Source organism: Pipistrellus kuhlii, unplaced genomic scaffold (assembly GCF_014108245.1).
Source record: "Pipistrellus kuhlii isolate mPipKuh1 unplaced genomic scaffold, mPipKuh1.p scaffold_m20_p_1, whole genome shotgun sequence".
Classification (NCBI taxonomy): Eukaryota; Metazoa; Chordata; class Mammalia; order Chiroptera; family Vespertilionidae; genus Pipistrellus; species Pipistrellus kuhlii.
In genome coordinates this window covers 134,388,805-134,402,023 of record NW_023425404.1, presented here as the reverse complement: position 1 = coordinate 134,402,023, position 13,219 = coordinate 134,388,805, and the positions used below count along the sequence as shown (strand labels likewise).

The 13,219-nt window shown below is 36.6% G+C and overlaps 1 protein-coding gene across 2 annotated transcripts in view; it reads right to left on the bottom strand.

Annotated features, from left to right (window-relative positions):
- Window positions 1–13,219, bottom strand: part of MANBA (mannosidase beta) — a 91,723-nt gene that overhangs the window by 38,984 nt on the left and 39,520 nt on the right. The gene's annotated exons all lie outside the window — the stretch shown is intronic.

The following is a 13,219-nucleotide window of genomic DNA, read 5'->3' as shown; positions in this document are numbered from 1 at the left end:
CGGCGTTTGGGGGAATAAGGGAGGCCTTAAGTTCAAAACTATTTTCACAGTAAAGATAAAACATTTGCTTTTTCACTCTCCCTCTTTTGAGTGTACAGTGGAATTTTCCAGAAGTTACATAATGTGTGATGACATCATCACTCTGATAGCTAATAGAATATGTGCTTGTATATCCTGGTATGTTCTAGTTTCACAGTTGAGATTTAGGGTATGAAAAGATGCACGTTGGAGATTAACTCAGTACTTCTGTGCTCTTACTAGCTGCCTCTGGCTACTCCTGCTGCAATATCTGCAACTGCATTACTGTTCAATAAATTATGATTTTGAACCCCAAAGCTTTCCTTGTAACCTATACAGAAACACAGAAAGACTAGGTACCTTTTACCTTGTTTCACAATAATATTTTTAAGATTTCAAATAAAAACATATTTTAATATTAATTAAAACTCATTTTTGAGCTTAATAAATTTTATCTCAGTATAAAGGAAAATTTAAAATATACTTTTTCCCAATTTAAGGATGAACTGTTGTCATAAAATGGGATAATAAGACTGAGATTTCAACCTACAGTCACACTGTCTTTTTACATCTAAAAATGCTGAAGCAGAACCAAACTGACGTATCAGAGAATCCACTTCATTGAATATAATTTTATATAATGAAATGTTTCAACATTTGGAACTCTTAGAACACCATTTTTCAAGTAACCAAAGCATTATATTACAATATCACACATGAATAAAAGGTCCCTTAAGGGTGCATGTTATACCAATTGAATTTAATGTAACAGAGTAAGAAGAGTTCGTTAAAATGGCTTCAGATTCCACAAGCATCTAGTCTTTAAAAAACCACCACTTGTTAAATTCTAGTGTAGTACCAAAGAATCTCCACAGGAAAGTCAAGCTGTTTGAAAAGGCTGCTCCTCTCTTTCCCAACTACATACTATCTGTGTCAAGTCAGATTTTCTTCATGTTTCAGTGAAAGCAACATACTGCAAATTGAATGCAGACAGATAAGAATCCAGATGTCATCTATTAAGCAAAAGATTTGCAAACATGTCACAGATAAGAATCCAGATGTCATCTATTAGGCAAAAGATTTGCAAACATGTAAGACAATGTCATTATTCCCACTAAGTGTTTTTATTTTGTAGATATATTTATATAAAATAACTCATAGAATAAGATGTGATAGTTTTTTTTTTACCATAATTTGAAATGAATAAATATTTACTTCTAAGTTTTAACATTTACATAAACAAAAGCACTTTGGGGTTCTTAATAATTTTTTACAAATGTAAAGTGGTCCTGATTCCAAAAGAATTTGAGAATCACTAATCTAGAAGATTATTCTGTGTAAGTCATCAGAATAAGAGATAATTGTAGCCATGGAAAGGGATAAACTACCTCAGGGAATCATAATAATTAGACATGAGAGGATAAAATAAGCCCATAGAGGAATTAAGAAGGAATAGCCAATGAGACAGATGGAGGAGTTGCAGAAGCCAGAGAAAGAATAAGAAGCAGAGGATGTTCAGCCGGGACCGGTTTGGCTCAGTGGATAGAGCGTCGGCCTGCGGACTGAAAGGTCCCGGGTTCGATTCCGGGCAAGGGCATGTACCTTGGTTGCGGGCACATCCCCAGTGGGGGGTGTGCAAGAGGCAGCTGATCAATGATTCTCTCTCATCGATGTTTCTAACTCTCTATCTCTCTCTTCCTCTCTGTGAAAAATCAATAAAATATATTTTAAAAAAAAAAGAAGCAGAGGATTTTTTTTATTAATGCTATACATAATATTACTAGTAAAGCACATTTTCCAACATGTTTTTTCTTTCTTTTCTGTGCAAATATTCTCATGTAAAGACAGCTATTTCTGTCTCCCAACTCTTGCAATAACAGTTTTATAACCCAGGTCAAAGTAAACCCTAAACCACCTGACAGTGCCTCAAAGAAGAGGCAATAATTTACTTGGTAGCTAAAAGGTGTTGGGTCTATGACTAGTGTCAGTAATTCTCCATATCCCTAGGCAGTCCTGAGAAGTAACATAAAAGCCTTTCTCTAAAACAGGTATTTTACTTCTGAGAAAATAATGGGCTCTCAAAGAAGATTTTTGAAAAGACCCTCAAGTAACACATATTTACATCCAAACTGAATATATTGTCTTTTTATAAGATTAAAAATAGTTTAAAAAGACCAACAAAATATATTAGTGTCTAAAAGGAAATATAGGTGTAAATATCTAAGAACCTAAATATGTAAGTCAATTAGTTTGAATTTTAAGTTTTTTAATTTCCAAATTTTTCTATTGTTGGAGGTTTTAATTGCAATTCACTAGGGTTTTCTAATTGACTTTATGATTTCATTTTTAAAATAGAAGGATTAACTTTGAAAGTACAGGATAGCTGAATGAACTTTTTAGACAAGAGTTAGGAGTTCCTTAACTAAAAGGTTTAAGAAGTGTGTGACTAGCCAGGCCAGTGTGGCTCAGTGAAATAAAAAGCATTGGCCGCTGAAACCGGTTTGGCTCAATGGATAGAGCGTCGGCTTGGGGACTGAAGGGTCCCAGGTTCGATTCCGGTCAAGGGCATGTACCTTGGTTGCGGGCATATCCCCAGTAAGGGGTGTGCAAGAGGCAGCTGATCGATGACTCTCTCTCATCGATGTTTCTGACTATCTCTCTCCCTTCCTCTCTGTACAAAATCAATAAAATATATTAAAAAAAAAAAAAAGCATGGGCCTACAACCAAGAATACCCTACCCAACAAGACTAACATTACTAACATTTAAAATTGAAGAAAAATAGATTCTTAGACAAAAAAAATCGCTCAGTTCATCACTACCAAACTAGTATTATAAGAATTGTTAAAGAAACTTCTTTAAGAAGAAGAAAAGAAAAAAAGAGGAACATAAATATGTATAACAAAATGGTAATAAATACATACCTATCAATAATAATTTTTAACATAAGCTAAGTGAAAAAGACATAGGATAGCTGAATGAATAAGAAAACAAGATCCACTATGTTCTGTCTACAAGAGACCCACTTCAAATCAAAAGACCACAGTGCAAGTCTCAATAAGTTTAGGAAGATTAAAATTTCATCCAGCATCTTCTTTGACCATAATGGTATGAAACTAGAAATCAATTAAAAGAATAAAACTGAAAAAAACACCAACACATGGAGGCTAAGTAACATGTTACTAAACAATTAATGGGTTAAAATGAGATCAGGGAAGAAATCAAAAGATACCTTGAGACAAAAGAAAATGAAAACACAGTACAAAATCTATGGGACGCAGTGAATGCAGTCCTAAAAGGGCAATTCATAGCAATACATGTCTACCTAAAGAAAAAAGAAAAATCTCAAATAAATAATCTAAATGTATGCCTAAAGAACAAAAATCAAAGGCCAAAGTGAGTAGAAGGAAGGAAATAATAAAGATCAGAGCATAAATAAATGAAATAGAGTCTAATAAACAATGCAAAATGTCAATGAAACCAAGAGCTGTTTCTTTGAAAAGATAATCAAGATTGATAAACCTTTAACCAGACTTGACAAGAAAAAGAGGACCCAAGTAAATGAAATCAGAAATGAGGGGAGAAAAATAACAACTGACACCACAGAAATACAAAAAAAAAAAAAAGTAAGAAAATATTACAAACAACTACATGCCAACAAATTGAACAACAACAAATGAAATAACATCACTTTGGAAGCAGTTCAGCATTCTCTTTAAAAACGGAAGTTATGTACATCCTACGATTCAGCAATCCCACTTCCAGCAGAAATGCTGTATGTACTCAGAGCACCATGTCATGAATGCTCATACCAACAATACTCAGAATGGCCAAGACTGGAAACTATTCAAATTGCAATAGCAGTACGTGCAATGCAAGAAAATATTACACAACAGTGTAAATAAACATGGAACAGCTATACACAATAACATATTAAATGTCACAAATATAATGTGGAGCCAAATTGGCCAGACACTAAGTAATTCGTACTACACGGTTCCACATATGTAAAGTTTAAAAACAGGCAGAAACAAGCTGTAGTGTTAAAAGTCAGGGGAATGGATCTCTAGGAGGGAGAGGGGGTTAGAGGGCTACTGAGGTTCTGGTATTGCCTTATTTCTTGATCAGGATGATGGTTACATGAGTGGTCATTTTGTCATCATTCATTAAGCATTTCTCCACATTCTGTACTTTTCTGTATATGTGGTATACTTCACAATAAATAAAAAAGAAACCCAAGTCTGACACATTCCCAACAAATAAAGGCTTGAAAGAAATAAGACTAAGGGCCAGGACACAGATAATAATGGCAAGTAGCAGTCAAATTTCTTACTTGCTGAAACAGTGGCAAGTCTGAAATCATCTGAACACTCATAAATTTAGGACTGGTAAGAAACTGAATTCCCTCAAAGGCCCACCCTAGATGGAAAGAAGAGTGAATTAAACATTCTCTCTCTAATCTATACTTTTTATCTAAATATCAAAAGCAAACATTGAATCACAACCCTTGCAAAAAGCTCAGGTTTTTATATCACACTGCTATCTTCTTTGGGGGAGTAAAGAGATCATTTGGTCCAACCTCTCCCATCTCAGTCAAATGGGCAAATGGACATAAATGCTATTCAAAGTTCCCACTGCAAATGGATTCTGAGATGTTCCTCAATCACACCACTCTAGTATGAGCAACCATGGCTATCACACAGCCTTCCCCATAAGTAACCACAATCTCACATGTTTCACATTAAGCTAACTTCCTCCTCCATACCTACCCTATGATGGATGAATGAAAAAATATCAAAAATAACAACTTAAAGAATTAGCAAGTATGTCCTCAGCTTTCATTGAAGCTAAATTATCTTATTCCTTTGTCCTCTCTTCCTTGAATCACCTTCATGGCTCTCCTCTGAACCTTCTAGTGAACAGAATGCAAAGCTGACTAAAATGTTGTAGGAAAGTTTTAACAGGCTAAATAAAACAGCACCTTAATATTCCTAGATAATATAAAATTATTGATTCTATAACTCTTTTAAAGAATAGTATATTGATGTTAAGAGAGAGAAGAAGGAAAAGGGAGGGGAAAGGAGAAGGAAATAGAAGGGAAGAGGGAGGGAGGAGGGGGAGGGGAAGGGGAAGGGAGAGGGAGACAGAGAAACATGATCAGCTGCCTCCTACACACTCTCTACTGGGGATCAAGCCCACGATCTGGTCATATGCTGTTGACCCGGAATAGAACTGGCAACCTCTTGGTGCATGAGATAATGCCCATCCAACTGAGCCACACCAACTAGTGCTCCTATAAATTTTAGAAATAAGATAATTTCAAAAACCATAGCAAAGAATGATACCTCGTTTGGAACCCTAGCCTTTAAAGTATTGCTCAAATATAAAAGATTTAATTGGGATGTATACAAGCAGGGTAGGCAGAAGGCCCAAAAAACAATTTCAAATCAAATCACATAACCTATGATGTCTTACAAAACACCACCAAACCAGCCTAATGGAGCACAATCAGAAATCAATAGTTCTTTCAAAGTGAAGGTATTCTGACTCTCAGATAAAGAGATTCACAGCTTTCAATCTTGATTGGGCTCTCAATGCTCCCTATCATGTTGCCTTAGCCCTTTCTAGCACTTTCTCCACTATCTCAAGCCTTCACTTCCCTCAGATTTCTAACTTGCTTCCCTCCCACCTCCCCTCCCCCATTACATTCAGCAGGCAGCACTACATCCTAGTTCCCAGGAAAGAAAAAAGTGATCTGACCAGAACTCCCTAAACTTTCTCAGATTCGTTCACTTTTTGCTCCTAAAGAAATGTTTGCAATTCCCACAGAAATAAATAATTTTTTTTAAGATCTGTAGGACCACTTAAGATATTGTAGATAGATAGATAGATAGATAGATAGATAGATAGATAGATATCTTAAGTGGTCCTACAGATCTTCAAAATTACCTCTATCCACAAGCTCCATGCTTCCCTCTACATGTTATTTTACGTTTTGACCCTATGACAAAAACAGAACCTCTCATCTCCAAGTGAATCCATGCCCTAGGGTGGCGGTGCAATCCTCCCATACTTATCAGGGACCTTACTCTCTCTCTAATTTTGAGCTGTTTTCGGTCCTTCCTTGTCTACTGGCCCCTTCCACCAAGATTCTATTGAACTGCTTTTCATTCTTTTAATGATGTCCTATTTTGTGTTGATACAATTTTAAACTTACAGGAAAGTTGCACTGATAGTACAAAGAACTCCTGAATGTCCTTCACATAGAGACCCCATTCAAGTTTGGTCAGTTGCCCAATGACACTGTTTATTTGGGGAGGAGGCAGGGAATCAGGTACTGTACCCAGCTGTTACATCTCTCTAGACTCTTTCAATGTGGAACAGTTCCTTGGTTTTTCCTTGATACTTTCAAAGATTACAGTAGTTTGAAGCAGATTGGAAGACTTTCGCTAATGGAGCTCAATTTGAGATTGTCTGATGCTTCCTCACGATAGATCCAGGTTATCTGCTCTGGCAGGACTAGCCCAGAAGTGATGCTGGATTCCTCTCATTGCAGTCTGATGGGTAGATATCGTGTCACTTTGTCTCATTGGTGATGATAACCTTAATCACTTAATCAAGATGGTGTTTGCTGGATTTCTTCACTATATTTTTTTTCTCCAGTATAATTAATAAATATTTTGTTGAGCAATGCTTAGAGTCTAGATAAATGTCCATATTTCATGCCACTTTACCCTCTAGTTTTAACATTCATTCATATTTCTTGCCTCAATTACTTATTAGAATAATGATTATTATTACAGTTCTATTGCTTCTTCTACATTTATTAGTTGGCATTCCACTTTGAGGAATAACTTTCCTTTTTCTCATTTATTTATTCATGTATTTATTTATATCAGTGTGCTCAAGGATTGTTACTACCAGGTGTACCGGTTAAAAATGCAAATTTTGTAGTCAAAGAAAACATGATAATTTCCAGAGAAACATCAAAAGTGCTTTATTCAAAGTAATGTCCATCAACAGCTACACATTTTCCCATCTTTCAGATAATTTGTGGACACTGTCCCAATAGAACTTTTCTTCTTTTGAGGCAAACCAGAGACCAAATTTTCCACTTCTTTGTACGTTTTGAAGTGCTGCTCATAAAGTGCATGTGCCATTTATCAGGACAAGTGGTAAACTGAACAAGCAAGGTCTGGTGAATACTTCCCAGGCAAGATATTTTAATGTGTCTTTAACTGGTTTTGAAGTGTGTGATGGTGCGTTATCATGAAGCAAAATTACTTTGCCATGTCTTCTGGCCCATTCTGGTCATTTCATGATCAAAGCATGGTTCAAATTGATTATTTGTTGTCAGTAGGGATCAGTACTAACAGTTCCACCTGATTTTAGAACCTTATAATACACCACACCTTCCTGACCCAACCAAATGCAGAGCATTGTCTTCTTTCCAAAGCAATTTGGCCTTTCAGTCTATGTTGATAGTTGACCTGGATCAAGCCATGATTTTGTGCATTTGAGATTCTCATAATAAATCCATTTTTCATCGCCAGTCACAATTTGATGCAAAAATACTTTCTTTCCTGCCATTGAAGCAACATTTTACTGATGACTTTTTGGTTTTCCATTTGTCTTTCATTCAGTTGATGTGGCACCCGTTTTCCTTCCTTTAAAATCTTTCCCATTGCTTGTAAACTATTGGAAACTGTTTGCTGAGCAACGTTTAATCTTTCTGCAAGTTGTTTTTGAGTTTGACATGCATCCTCATCCTATAATGCTTGTAATTGTTGGTCTTCAAACCTTTTTGGTTGACCTGGATGTTCTTTGTCTTTCACATTGAAATAATCACTTTTGAACCATTTAAACCAGCATTCACAAGTTTCTTGAGATGGAGTATGAACCCATAAGCTTTTGGAAGTATTCAGCAGTACTTTTCTTCAAAATAAAGTAATAAATAACTTCCCACAAATGCTCTTTTTTTTTGTCATGAAATTTGACATTTTTAAGTGTAAAAATATCTATGATGTTAACACCTTCAGAAAATTTGACATATGAAGTTTTGAAGCTTGCTGTCAATATAACAAAATAGCATCCATATCAAATCACATATATATCAACATATGTATAACTCCATCTATTGAAAAAAATCCACCTTATTAACCAGTACACCTAGTATGTTAAGTGGGTTGTAATCTTTTACCACCATTCTTTATTTTAATACTCAAATTATCTTAGATTTGGCCATTGGAAGCACATTAAACTGATTCCTATGTCCCTTTTGATCTGGTCCATCATTCTTGAGTACCTTCTTAACTTTCTAGGCAGCAAAATATTCTAGTCTTCATACCCCAAATCAGTCATTTCTCCAAAGAGTCCTGATGCCTTTTAGAAAGTGGTATCCAAAAACTAATGAACCTCTATTCATTGCTACCAGAGTGCCACTCTTCCCAGGTCTCTGGGAAGGCCTAGGGAGAGCTAGAAAATGTGCGTCTGTAAACACACACACACACACACACACACACTATTACATCTATACATATTTCTATATCTATCTACATATACTGGAAATCATGAGTCCACCCTATTAGCTCAAATTCCAATTCATTCTAACTTTCTCCTTTTCTATATGTATTATCACCTTTCTGCATACATGAAAAATCTGGCTCTCAGTACTTTAATATATTTACTTGCATAGTAGCCAATTTCCTGACCCCAAATAGCCATCACTACCACCTGGCTCAGGTGTGGTTCTCATCAACCATTTTTCAAGAGTTGCCTATACTCACTGTCTTTACTTCCTCACCTTCAGTCATTCCTCTACCCACTGCTATCTGATTTCCATTCTGGTCAAGGTCATCGGTCAAGTCCTTATTGCCAAATCTAAAGGATCTTTCCCTCTCCTTTTCTAAATTGAGTTCCATGAAGAATTTTATGCTCTTTGAACATCCTCTGCTTCTTTTTTTTTTTTAATATATTTTATTGATTTTTCACAGAGAGGAAGAGAGAGATAGAGAGTTAGAAACATCGATGAGAGAGAATCATTGATCAGCTGCCTCTTGCACACCCCCCACTGGGGATGTGCCCGCAACCAAGGTACATGCCCTTGCCCGGAATCGAACCCGGGACCTTTCAGTCCGCAGGCCGACGCTCTATCCACTGAGCCAAACCGGTCCCGGCTGAACATCCTCTGCTTCTTATTCTTTCTCTGGCTTCTGCAACTCTTCCATCTGTCTCATTGGCTATTCCTTCTTAATTCCTCTATGGGCTTATTTTATCCTCTCATGTCTAATTATTATGATTCCCTGAGGTAGTTTATCCCTTTCCATGGCTACAATTATCTCTTATTCTGATGACTTACACATCTATAGCTTTAACCCCAATCTAATTCCTGAGCTCCAGACCTATATAATAAAATGCCCATCAAATATTATTCCTTGGGTGTATCTCAGTCACTTCACACAAAAACACATCTAACACAGAAATAATTTCCACCCTATCCTACCCCCTCTAACCTGTTCTTTTTTCTTCTGAGTACTGTAACTCCAAGAATAGAATTGCCAACTGTTCAGTGGCCCAAACCAGCAACTAACTTGTTCTTCTCTCCCATCCCACAGTACCAAGCCTAGCGGTATTACCTTCTAATCTCTCCCAAATCTAAATCCTCAGCAATTCTACAGAGTGAGTAATCATCTTCTTGTACCTGAATTACCACTGGCCTCCCAATCTTATCATTCCTCCAATCTTATCTACATAATCTGTGTACAACAAATATAATCTCTCCTTAAAACCTTTGAAAGAATTCCCATTGCCCTTAGGACAGCCTAGTTCCTGCACATAGTTTATAAGGCCCTGCATGATCTTGCCTTGCCTACCTTTACCTCACTCATTGTTCAAACTCAGTTACACAACCTTTCTTTCGCCTCCACAAACACACACTATTTCTTCGAATCCCCAGGCCTTGATATATTCTTATGCCTCTGACTCGTTGTTGCTTTGTCAAATTCTACATATCCCTCAGGACACAGACATCGCCTTCTCCGGGAATTGTCCAAGAAGGCCCCTGCTCCATGTTTCCACATTACTCTAAATTTCTCCAGAGAACTTGACACGCTCTATTGCAATTGTTGGCTTAATAATTTAATTTCCCAACCAAATTCTTTATTCTGTTCTCAAAGTGAAATGGAAGCAGTGTCTTATGCACTAAGCTATTGCCAAAGCCTAGCAAAGTAACTGAACCCTGTGAACTCTCCCTAAGTAGTGAGTGAACAAAGGAGTCTCAAAAATAACAAACTCTACAGCAGCCACAGCAAAGAGCACATTTCACAAACATGCATTAACACAAGGCATGAAGCAATACATCTGCCTTCCCTCCTGTGGCTGGTCAAAGTATAGCATTTTAATATGATGCACCCATACTAGCCTGAGTGAAGAATAATTATTTACCACAAACAAACAAAAAACCACAGAAGTTCCCCTTCTTTCTCTGTGGTAAGTTGGAATGACTCATCCATTTTTACACTTTCATGAAGGTGACAGTCAACAGACTCAACCTGTGAGAGAGCACAGGTCTTTGGCCAAAAGGGTTAGAATAAGAGTGAATGTTTAAAGAAAAAAAAAAAAAAAGTGGATGTTTAGACTCTTTAGGCAGCTCTACCACATTCTGCCTATAAATGATATGGGCACACACTCACACACTCACAGTGTCCCAGAAAACATAAAGGCATGATTAAAAAAGGGAAAATAGAAAATGAACTCCTGAAGGATATATCACCCAACTCAGCATGGTCTCTGAGCCAGGGGAGAGGTAACATAAAATGTGAGGGGTGACACCAGGGTACAACCCGAGCCAATTACAGAAACCAAAGGCTGATGTCCAAGGAAGGAGGAAATCGAGGAAGATTAACATTGCTACTACTCATTTTATACCCTCCAAGTTACCTCAGCTTTACTGTCCCATTTTACACATAAGGAAATGGAACTTAAAGAACTAAAAAAGTAACCTATACTAGCCAAAACTGGTTTGGCTCAATGGATAGAGCCTCAGCCTGTGGACTGAAGGGTCCTGGGTTCGATTCCTATCAAGGGCATGTACCTTGGTTGCGGGCACATCCCTAGTAGGGGGCGTGCAAGAAGCAGCTGATCGATGAATCTCTCATTGATGTTTCTAACTCTATCTATCTCCCTCTGTGTAAAAAAAAAAAAATCAATAAAATATATATTTTTTTAAAGTAACCTATACTAAATACCAAAATGCTGTTCCTCCCAATCCTTACTGCTGTATCCCAAACCAGACGGGAGTCAGTATTTTCTTTAGACTAAAGTGAAAATGCTCCTTTCACTATTCTCTGGCTGAGGTTATCTATCACAAGCTTTATTCATAGATATGGAGGCAAAACAAGTGGTTATGTCTTCAGGAGTAAATGTTTTACTGTTTTGTTTTGTTTTAAATATCTGTCCTGATTGATGGGGGAAGGGAAAGGAAGACAGGTCCTTCTCTAGAGGCATTTGGAGAGTATTACCAAAGGACATTTCATGTGTAATGACCTTTAAGATGTTTTATTCTAAAAGCAGAACTCAAGTACATTGTTTTGAAGAAGAGATTCTGAAGCTCACTATTATTTTGCCTTGCCCAATCAGAGAGGCTGAGGGTGGGGAGCCACTGCAAGATGAAACTCTATGGTCCATGGTAGGAACTTTAATCCTCTGCTGCCACTAGACTCCCTGAATGGTAATGACCAGTCTTACACTCCACAAGCAAGAGACTGGAGAATGTCCTCATTGACAAAGCTAAGCGCACACACACACACACACACAGTCTATAGCAACTGACATGTGGGCATCACCCCATGATAAAGTTGGTTTCCACCTGGATACCTAACACTGAAGCTCATATAGGGCTTCTCATCTGCACTTCTGTGCCTTAATCTTCAGAATGGATGGATACCAAAGACAACTGAATATTTAAGAAAAGTCTCTAGTGAGGAAAATGAGACCAAAACAAGTAGAAGAAGTAATTAGGAATGTGGGGGGAGGGGGATACAGCGAAAACTCCAAAAATACTACCAATACTAATAATACTAATAATTAACATTGTAAGAGAAATGAGAATATATTGCAACCATAAAATACAAACAGGATACAATTTTTTAAGTAAAATTTAAAACTCTTGAGAAAAATTTTAAGTGATAAAAATAAAATGTCTAATTTTAAAAACTGAATATGAAATCAAGTAACTCTCCCAAAGGATAGACTTTAAAAAGTGAGATGAAATATAGAAGAAAAATCTAACAATATTGTTCAGTCCAAGAGATCCAATATCTGATTATCAATTGTACCAGAAAAACACAACAAAGATAACAAATGAAAAATTATAAAAAATACAAGACAATTTCCAGATTGAGTTTCTACATCAGAAGAGCTCATAAGATGACTAGCACAACAATAAAAATATACTCATTTTCAAAGTTTCAAACTTTAGATTATCAGAGATAAAGAAATCTAGAAACTTCTAGAAGCAAACAAAAACAGTTCTACATAAGAAAGCAGAAATTAGCTGAAAACTGTTTGGCTCAGTGGATAGAGCGTCGGCCTGCAGACTCAAGAGTCCCAGGTTGATTCCGGTCAAGGGCATGTACCTTGGTTGCAGGCACATCCCCAGTAGGGGGTGTGCAAGAGGCAGCTGATGGATAATTCTCTCTCTCCGATGTTTCTAACTATCCCTCTCTTTTCCTCTCTGTAAAAAATTAATAAAATATATTTTTTTTTAAAAAGAAAGAAAGAAAGAAAGAAAGAAAGAAAGAAAGAAAGAAAGAAAGAAAGAAAGAAAGCAAAAATTAAAATGTAACTACAGGTCAAAACAAAATTACTAAGAGCTCAAAGATAATGAAGCAATGACTTCAAAAATTTGGGGGGGGGGGAAGATTTCCAACTTAGCCTTCTAATAAACACAACCAACTATCAAGTACTGTGAAGATAAATTTCTTATATTTGCATATTTACAAATTTTCAAAATGTCATTTCCCATACATCCACCCTCAGGAATCTATTGAAAAAAGTGTTTCACCAAAAGTGTAAGTCAAAAAAGAAAATAAGAAGTATGGGTTTAACAAAAAGGGTTCCATAATTAATCCAGAAAAAAAGATGAGAGAAATAACTAAAATACCTAGAAGACAGGTTAAGGTGATTCCTAGAATGATAATAAA